At 42.7% G+C, this 10,183-nt stretch overlaps 1 long non-coding RNA gene across 1 annotated transcript; it reads left to right on the top strand.

The window, feature by feature from the left end:
- Positions 1–661: 661 nt before the first annotated feature.
- LOC142818840 (uncharacterized) lies at positions 662–2,726 on the top strand. The gene is made up of 3 exons (XR_012896496.1): positions 662–740; positions 1,182–1,276; positions 2,510–2,726. It is a non-coding gene; the product is annotated as an uncharacterized LOC142818840 (long non-coding RNA).
- Positions 2,727–10,183: the final 7,457 nt, after the last annotated feature.

Raw genomic sequence — 10,183 nt, 5'->3', positions numbered from 1 at the left:
CGCTGCTGGCCATTGCCAAGGGGATGGGGGGGGCCAGCGCTGCGGGAGCCAGGCACGCGGTGCCTGATGGCAGCTATAAGGGATGCCGTGCGCCCCTTACAGCTGCCATCAGGCGCCCCCCATTGGTTGGCGCCCTGGGCAGCTGCCTGGCTCGCCCACCCCTTAGTCCAGCCCTGGGAACATCCCCCAACCACGGCAGGCCTGGCCCAACTGGAGAAGTGCGCTCTGGGTGGCAGCACTCCAGCCCAGCTGGTGCAGCCCCTGCCCTTGATGGGGGGGGGGGCTGATCCAGCCCTGCTGTGCCCCACCCCATTAAAGTTGTTAACTGGTTAAACATAATGTTTAACCAGTTAACTGATAAAACAGGATTTTACATCCCTAGTTGAGAGTAAGCTCTTCGGGAGAGGGACTGCTTTTTATTAGATGTGTGTGTAACCCATGTACCTGATGAAGAGATATCTCTTTAAGAGACCCATGGGGAGAGGCTGGAGTGAGCTGTATCTGGGTCATGGTGGCTAGGCTGATTTAGTACTCCACACCCAGAACCTTCTGGAGTTGGGTGTGGTAGTTTGGGGTCTGCTCCAATAGGTTCTGTGCCTGTTGCTGAAGTCAGAGTCCATGAGAGGAAGCAGCCTCAGCTGCTTTTCTAAGGGCTATGTGCCCAGTGTGAGCTGGGAGAAACGGAGGTCTTGGAGCAGAAAGCAGGTTGCTTTCTCTCACTCTGAAGCACTTTGCAGCAGGTAGTGATGCTGTTAACCCTCTAACAGGGAACATGGGCAATGTTCATTGTAGCAAGGGGAACTTGGGAGGGAAAATAACTTCTCTTTTAATTGTGTATTTTGAATGTTGGTTTGATTTTTAGCCAAACTGTTCTAGCTAACTTTTCTACTAGTGTGATTCATCAGCTTTTATTTAAATGCAGTAATGGGGAAACCGTCTTTTCTATTTTGTTGTTCTCAGTTTTTGTATTTTCTTGTAGCAGGGTTTTCTTTAAATCTATATACTTTGCCGTGGCCTTCACTAGGGAGGTATTCTGAAATAATCCCCCTTATTTTGAAATAAGTGGAGCATCCACTCTACCAAGCCAGTTATTTTGAAATCTGTACTCATGCTTTCCTGGGGGAATAAGCTTGTTTCTAAATAGTTATTTCAGTAGTTATTATTTCAAAATGATTTCCTAGTGTAGACATGCCCTGAGTGATTAATCAGCTGACTGCCTAGCAGTGATTCACAGCAAAGGAAGAGCTGTGTGGATTCCAACTGAAGATTTCTACAAGTAAGTGGAGAGAAGAAGTTTCAAACTCAGTGAATTGTGCAGATTTGGTGATCAAAGAAAGACACTAACTGAGACTTAGGTGAACTAATCGTAAGCCTTTAGGCTCTCTGTTTCTGCTTACAGTGTTTTGTATGGACTGAACTGTTCAAATTTTACTTTTAGTTTTCTCTTTGTTTATTGGAATTGTGAAGATAATTCTTGGGTTATAAAACAACCATGTTACAGTCTAAAAATAAATCATTAATTGTTCATCATAAGATTTTATAAAGTTACTTAATTTAAACATTCATTTTTTTTGGTTCCTTTTGGGACTTGAATGTGGAGAGTCTGACCCTACAAAATCCTTGCTGAAAATCCTTAGAGACTGAACTCTAGGTTTCCAGCTACTTTTCTATGGGAGTTGGGGGTCCACTGGAAAAAGGCAATGAAGTCTTGCCCACCCAAGCTTCCATGTGTGCAGTGTCTGGCATTACTGGGACTTCTAGCCAAGGCTTTCATAAACACCATTTGATTGTTGAGCCAAAATCCATCTTCCACCCAAAGGGGAAGGCTACCGATTGGTTTCGATGGAGTGGAGGACTATAATTAGGTCAGGGCCAGGTATACACTACAAAGATTTGCCAGCAGAGCTTTGTCAGTCAAAGATGTGAAAAAAAAAAAAAAAACCCCACACATCCTCAACCAGCATAGCTGACAGAAAAAATGCCTTCGGCTGACCTATGCTACGTCTCTAGTAGGGATGTTAAAATTCATTTATCTTGGTAAACGTGTGCCCGCTGGAATTTTCAGTGGGTACACGTTCACATGTGTGGGGAGATGGCTCCCATGGAGCCACCTTCTTCCCCCCCCCACACACACACACTGTGCTGCTGCCTGTACATCAAAGGCAGCAGAACAGGGCACACGGAAACTTTTGCAGAGGCAGCGGGGGGAGGGGCCCATCGGTTAACTGTTATTTACACGGCCACATCCTTAGTCTATACTGGGAGGTACCATTATTCTAGAAAATCATTTCTAGTGTTGACAAGACCTTGGTCTTTCTGTTTCCTGCCCTACCTCACAAACAAACAAAAAAAAAAAAAGATTTTGTTTGCCAGCCTCTCATACTTGAACACAATCAGTGAAAGTTTTTGGAAAGGCGTTATTTTCCTGGTGGCACAAGAGTTAGTTGGATCCATGTATCATTAGCTGTGGATCACATGCAGGGAAATTTTCTCCTGCTTGTTCTTGCAGCTCCCATTGGCTGGACAATGAAGCGCTGTGGGCTGGGCCACCACTCCCCATTGTTACCATTGGCTAGGAACGGCAAACTGCAGACAGTAGGAGTTGCGAGCGACTGTAGCTGCAGATGCTCAGGTAAATAAAATATCTGGCAGCCTAATGGTGGTTAACCACCGTGAACCATGTCTGGCCTGTGGGCTGTTTATTGCCTGCCCCTGGATGAAACCGATATTGAACAAAGTAAAATCTGAGCAGAGTGATGTACGTATAGTGATGTAAGATTCATCTTTTGTAGACTGGAGATATTCTGAGCCCCACTGTCCAACTCTGAAGGCTAACGCTTTGAAAATGTTCCAAAGAGTTTACTTAAAAACCGGAGACTAATGGGCATCGCCATTCGGTTTTACATGGCATCATGCCGTTGACTTCAGTGGAATTAATTGTGACTTAAACCAGTATAAATGAGAGGAAAATCAGACCCATGGGCATTAACAGCCACAAAGCCTATTTTAAAACTTATGGAAGAATCCATTGTAGATGTTAAATATCTGAATCAAACGAAGTGGAAGTCCAATCCTAGTGAGATCAATAGAAAAGAACATAAACACTGTCAAATCAAGTGTAAAAATGTAATAAGAAAAGCAAAAAAAGATTTTGAGGAACAGCTAGCCAAAAACTCAAAAAGAAATAAAATGTTTTTTTAAGTACATTAGAAACAGGAAGCCTGCTAAAAAACCTGTGGGTCCCCTAGATGATCGAGCTATAAAAGGAGCAATCAAGGACGATAAAGCCATTGCGGAGAAACTAAATGATTTCTTTGCTTCAGTCTTCATGGCTGAGGATGTTGGGGAGATTCCCGAATCTGCACCGTCCTTTGTGGGTGATGAATCTGAGGAACTGTCCCAGATTGAAGTGTCATTAGAGGAAGTTTTGGAACAAATAGAAAAACTTAATGTTAACAAATCTCCGGGACCAGATGGTATTCATTCAAGGGTTCTAAAAGAACTCAAATGGGAAATTGCTGAGCTATTATCTGTGGTGTGTAACCTATCCTTTAAATCGGCTTCCGTACCTAATGACTAGAAGGTAGCCAACGTGACACCAATATTTAAAAAGGGCTCTAGAGGCGATCCTGGCAATTATAGACCGGTAAGTCTAACTTCAGTACCGGGCAAATTAGTAGAAACAATAGTAAAGAATAAAATTGTGAAGCATGTAGAAGAACATAATTTGTTGGACAAAAGTCAACATGGTTTCTATAAAGGGAAATCCTGACTTATTAATCTATTAGAGTTCTTTGAAGGGGTTAACAAACATGCGGACAAGGGGGGATCCAGTAGATATAGTATACTTGGATTTTCAGAAAGCCTTTGACAAGGTCCCTCACCAAAGGCTCTTGTGTAAATTACATGGCCATGGGATAAGAGGGAAGGTCCTTTCTTGGATTGTGAACTGGTAAAAGACAGGAAACAAAGGGTAGGAATAAATGGTAAATTTTCAGACTGGAGAGGGGTAACTTGTGGTGTCCCCCAAGGGTCAGTCCTGGGACCAATCCTTTTCAAATTATTCATAAATGATCTGGAGAAAGGGGTAAGCAGTGAGGTAGTAAAGTTTGCAGATGATACAAAACTGTTTAGGATAGTCAAGACAGAAGTAGACTGTGAGGGACTCCAAGAAGATCTCACCAAACTGAGTGATTGGGCAACAAAATGGCAAATGAAATTTAATGTGGATAAGTGTAAAGTAATGCACATTGGGAAAAATAACCCCAACTATACATACAGTATGATGGGGGCTAATTTGGCTACGACAAATCAGGAAAGAAATCTTGGAGTTCCATGCAGTGTGCAGCGGCGGACAAAAAGGCAAATAGGATGCTAGGAATTATTAGGAAAGGGATAGAAAATAAGACCCAGAATATCTTACTACCCCTGTATAAAACTATGGTATGCCATATCTTGAATACTGTGTACAGATGTGGTCTCCTCACATCGAAAAAGATATTTTGGCCTTGGAAAGGGTTCAGAAAAGGGCAACTAAAATGATTAGGGGTTTGGAACGGATCCCATATGAGGAGAGGTTAAAGCGACTGGGACTTTTCAGTTTAGAAAAGAGGAGACTGAGGGGGGATATGATAGAGGTATATAAAATCATGAGTGGTGTGGAGAGGGCCGATTAAAAAAAAAAGTTATTTATTAGTTCCCTAAATAGAAGAACTAGAGGACACCAAATGAAATTAATGGGTAGCACGTTTAAAACTAATAAAAGAAAGTTCTTCACACAGGGTGTAGTCAACCTATGGAACTCCTTGCCAGAAGAGGCTGTTAAGGCTAGGACTATAACAGAGTTTAAAGCGAAGCTAGATAATTTCATGGAGGTTAGGTCCATAAAAGGCTATTAGCCAGGGGATAAAATGGTGTCCTTGGTCTCTGTCAGAGGCTAGAGAGGGATGGCAGGAGACAAATCGCTTGATCATTGTCTTTGGTCCAACCTCTCTGGGGCACCTGGTGCTGGCCACTGTCAGCAGACAGGATACTGGGCTAGATGGACCTTTGGTCTGACCCAGTATGGCCGTTCTTATGTTCTTAATCACACACCCATGTAGACTGAAAAGATCCGTTTCTCCTTTTTACTATACTAGCTTTTCAGTGGTGTCACTTCATTGACTCTAGTAGGGTTACCAACAATTCACACTAGTGAATGAGATCAGAATGAATCATTACAGCTGATGTGATGGCTCTAGACACGACTCACTAGGGTGATTGCAATGTGTCAAATTCACAAAGGACCTGCTTCTGATCTCACTCACTTGGTTTTACACCATTATAATTCTACGGGCTTCAGTGAAGTTACTTCAGACGTATAGATGGTATCAGAAACCAGCCCAAAAAAGCTACAGTGATTCAGTACTGTAGAAATACAGAACAAATCCTAATACAGCCACCTTTTGGTTCTACTCCCAACTGATTTGCAAGGATCATGCTGTAAGCAAAGTACTCCAGGGGAGGTCTGTTATATTCCCTTGCATCAAAAACATTTGCCACGGGGAGCCTAATTATATTTATTTATTCAGCCCAGACTAGTCCAACATCCTTTTGCAACATGAATATCAGCTTCTTGATGCACATTTCTGTTCCACAAAAAAGCATGATCATAGTGGCCCTGATGTCCACACTGTGCCCCCATTGGTTGCAGGAAATAACCAATAAACCTCGTTGTATGAGGAATAAGGATTATTTCGGAAAAAGGGTTTTCTCCCGAAATAACCGCGTCTACACAGCATTTGTTATTTCGAAGAGAGTATTTCAAAATAGCGGCAGTCTGCAATTAAGCAAATGAAGTGCGGGAACTTCAAATCCGCGCTTCATTTGCAATTTCGCTCAGCTGCATTTGCATCCCTCTCTCGAAAGAGGGTGCAAGTGTAGACATACCCTTAGGCTATGTCTACACTCGTGGCTTCTTGCACCATAAATATGCAAATGAGGCTAAGTGTGGACTATTGCCGAGCCTGATTTGCATACCTAATGAGTTGCCATTTTTGCAGAAGAGGCTCTTGTGCCAGAAGGAACTGTCTACACTGCCCTTTCTTGCACAATGCCGCTATGCCGATTACTTTTCAGGAAAAACGGCATTGCACAAGAGGGGCAGTGTATACAGTTCCTGTGCAAGAAGGGGCAGTGTAGACAGTTCCTTCTGGTGCAAGAGCCTCTTCTGCAAAAATGGCAGCTCATTAGGTAGCATATGAGGCTCAGTGATATTCCACGCTTAGCCTTATTTGCATATTTCTGGTTCAAGAAGCCACAAGTGTAGACATAGCCCTCGAAAGTAACAATTTGACTTATGGTCCTATGAACACCTTTGTTTTAAGTCAAATTGTTACTTTCGAGGGCTATGTCTACACTTGTGGCGTCTTGAACCAGAAATATGCAAATAAGGCTAAGCGTGGAATATCACTGAGCCTCATATGCTACCTAATGAGCTGCCATTTTTGCAGAAGAGGCTCTTGCACCAGAAGGAACTGTCTACACTGCCCCTTCTTGCACAGGAACTGCCTACACTGCCCCTCTTGTGCAATGCCGTTTTTCCTGAAAAGTAATCGGCATAGCGGCATTGTGCAAGAAAGGGCAGTGTAGACAGTTCCTTCTGGCGCAAGAGCCTCTTCTGCAAAAATGGCAACTCATTAGGTATGCAAATCAGGCTCGGCAATAGTCCACACTTAGCCTCATTTGCATATTTATGGTGTAAGAAGCCACAAGTGTAGACATAGCCCTCGAAAGTAACAATTTGACTTAAAACAAAGGTGTTCATAGGACCATAGGGATGTAAGAGACCTCAGGAGGTCATCAAGTCTAACCCCCTGCTAAAAGCAGGACCAATCCCAACTAAATCATTCCAGCCAGGTAATAATGCATCAAATTTCCATTGGCTCATATCTCAGAGGAAACTCAATAACTGTTCACATGGGGTTAGATTCTAATCTTAGTCACATTAGTGTAAATCTGAATTCACCCCACTGATTTATTGGAAACACCCATATTCTTACAGTTAGTGATATTAAATATCTGCAAGGGGATACTTTTGAAACTCTGAGTCGAAGAGCATGACAAAGGGAGTTAGTGACAGAATCAGAAAGAGCCCAGGAGCGTTGATAGGCTGTCTGTCCTAAACCTACAGAACACTTACTTACATAAAACTCATTTTGAGGAGGGAAAAGAGAGCTGGAAAAATGACAGCTTTCATTTGAGAACCAGTTTGCGCTATTGACATGGCAGCAGCATATCTGGAGTGGGTAGAGAAGCAAACTTGCTTCATCACAGCATATGAGAGAACCAATCAAAATAAACATCTAAAAAATATTAAGGACAAGTTAGCAGACAGTGCAGAGAGCAGATGGTTATTTAAAATAACAGCATAATTCTGCATGCTGAATACACATGCAAAAGCTCTTGTCATGAAACACAACTAATGGCAAAAGAGAAGGAAGAAACATCAGTGTGTTTTGTAGAGTTAGACAAAGGTGGCAAAAAAGGGAATTTTGAGCTCTTCAGAAAATTCACTGCAAAGATCAGTGACAGCATAGCAGAGATGGGCAAAGTAAAAAATACACAATTTATAGCTGGGAGGGATATTGGCATGAGCGATGCGAGGCACCCAGGGGTGTTACAGACACTACCCCAAGTGTAGGGATCAGACACTGAACTAGAATAGAACCTCTGTCTCCCCGGGAAAAGGTTGATTTTAATTTATCTTTACTGTAGTTTCAAACCAGGAGAGTAGCAAGTCCTGGCAGGGGTATAGACAAAAGATGCTGGGAACCATATATCTCATAGATTGTCTCAGTGTTTCTGGCAAAGGAGGGCCTGGATAACACTTGGGGCTGCAAATCAGTCTACCTCGTTATGTCCAAAAAAAGAGAGAGGTCTGATCTGGCTTCCCGGGAAGATAAAGAAAAACTCTTTGATTTCCACGAGAGGGAGGGAGGTGTATTCCCAATGCCCAAAGAGAGATCAAGGTTTATGGCACCAGACAGGCTAAGCCTTTTTGCCAGCAAAATTTACACCCTCAAAATGTGTACCTGTATATTTGTATCCTCAAAACAAAGCTGAGCCTGTGACGTAAGGTACAAAGGTCTGTGGTCAGAGGTGTTATTGTTCATTTTTACATCCACAAATCATTCTGCAGATGAAAAAAAGTGCTGGGCATATTCCATGCACACCGGGGAGGCTGGGCTCAGCTAGCTGTAAATATCACCAGAATCTACTTGGTACAAATTCCTTTATGAAAGTTTTATTCCAACAGATTAAAAGGCCTGTACAAAAACTAATCTGGCTGTACAAACTAAACCTCTTGACAACTGAGTGGGAGGCTGGAAGCAAGATGGAGCGGGAGAAGGGTTGAAAACACCTGGTAAAATTAACTCTCATTGTGAACACACAGCCTGCAAAGTTTGTGTGTGAAATATGCTGGAGAAGCAATAGCCTTATACAGATCACGGACAAAGTCAGGAGGCTGTAGGGTTATGTAAACAGGATGGTGTCTTGAGAGCTTAGGTCGCCATTTCAGATCTTGGGAGTCTGCTTGTTAGCATACGTCTACGCTGCGATTAAAACAAAGTAGTGGCACTGAGTTTCAGAGCCTGAATCAGCTGACTTGGGCCCCTGGGACTCAGGCTGTGGGGCTGAAAATAGCAGGGTAGATTATTAGGCTCAGGCTGCACTCGGAGACCCACCCCCCATGTGGGATCACGGATCTCAAGCCTAAAATGACATATATGCAATTTCATAGTCCCTCAAGCCCAAGTCAGCTGATCGTACCCAGCTGCTGCCCTGGCACTGGTGTTATTGCCATGCAGACGTATCCTTAGAGGTGCTGAAAACAATGGGTATTGCAGGTAATACTGCCCTCTGAAAATCAGACCCAATAATGTGTCTGGCTGGCTATCATAGGTGCTGATCACCCACAATTGCCACTGAATGCAACGGGTTGTGACACAATGCCTTGGAAAATCAGTCCACTTTTATCAGGGCCATCCATGGGATTTCTAGGACCTGACACTACTATTAAGCTGGTGCATCTATGGCCAACAGGAGGCAGGGAGGGATGACAATTTTTAGAGATGTAATTTTTATCATCTTCAGCAGCCCACTAATTAGAGATTTTTTTGAAAGCAAAATTTTAACTAAGGTTCTGTAGACCAACACAATTAATGTGTCTGATGAAGTGGGTTAATAAATAAGTGCCCTAATAAATCTGCTAGAAACTGACAATATGTATCTAGGGTTAGGAAATGCCTGTAGAATGGCTTCATTACTACTTGAATGGCTTGTTCACAGGTTCGATGTTCTGCTAATAGGTCTGGCAGGCTTTTTCAGGTTCCGTTTCAATTTAACTAGATCCTCTCCAGAGGAAGCAGAGCCACAGATTAGGTATAGGAAGAGGCAGATGGGTGGACATTAAGACCCAGGGGTGCCCCACATTTTCAGGTGCCCTACACTATTGCATAATCTTTAAGGTAAAGGTAAGGATGGCACTGACTTCTATTTCAGTGCTTCAATATGGATTTTGGTGTTGCCAGATTTGGCCATTTTTACTGTGAGGCTACATCTAGACTGCAGGCTTTTTTCAGAAGAAGCTTTTCTGGAAGAGAAGAATGTGATTGCGGTGTGGATGTAATTGAAGCTTTTTTGGAAAAATGGCTGTTTTTCTGAAAAAAAAACCTCTGTAGTATAGACACCCTGAGTGTTTTGTCCTTCAGCCTTAGTTCCCAGAGTTAGGGGATGACTGACAAGACTCTTTACTTTCATTATTTTTTACATTCCTAGATCTTGTGATTGCAAAGACAAGCTTGTGAACGTGATTTGTCTGTAACTTAATATTTCAAAATCCAGAAAGCAAAGAAAAGGAATCCCAGATTAATTTAAAAATTGTGCGACTTAAAAGTATATAGTCAATCGCATGTTCTGGGATGCTGACTCATATATTTTGAACTCCTGAAGTTGGCAATACTTGGATTTATACGTCTACAGTGGGAGGTAGGCAGGAAGGAAAGAAATATTAGCACATGATTATCCCCTTGACAGCTGACCGTAATTGTAACTACTTGTTTTCAAAAGAATTGGAGGCTAAGATAGCTTTGAACACCCTTATCATCTTACCTTATCTTAGGCCACATCTTTGCTACCCGGA

This window comes from Pelodiscus sinensis, chromosome 18 (assembly GCF_049634645.1).
Source record: "Pelodiscus sinensis isolate JC-2024 chromosome 18, ASM4963464v1, whole genome shotgun sequence".
Taxonomy (NCBI): domain Eukaryota; kingdom Metazoa; phylum Chordata; order Testudines; family Trionychidae; genus Pelodiscus; species Pelodiscus sinensis.
The sequence above is the reverse complement of the archived record's forward strand: the minus strand, read 5'-3'. Positions and strand labels throughout refer to the sequence as shown.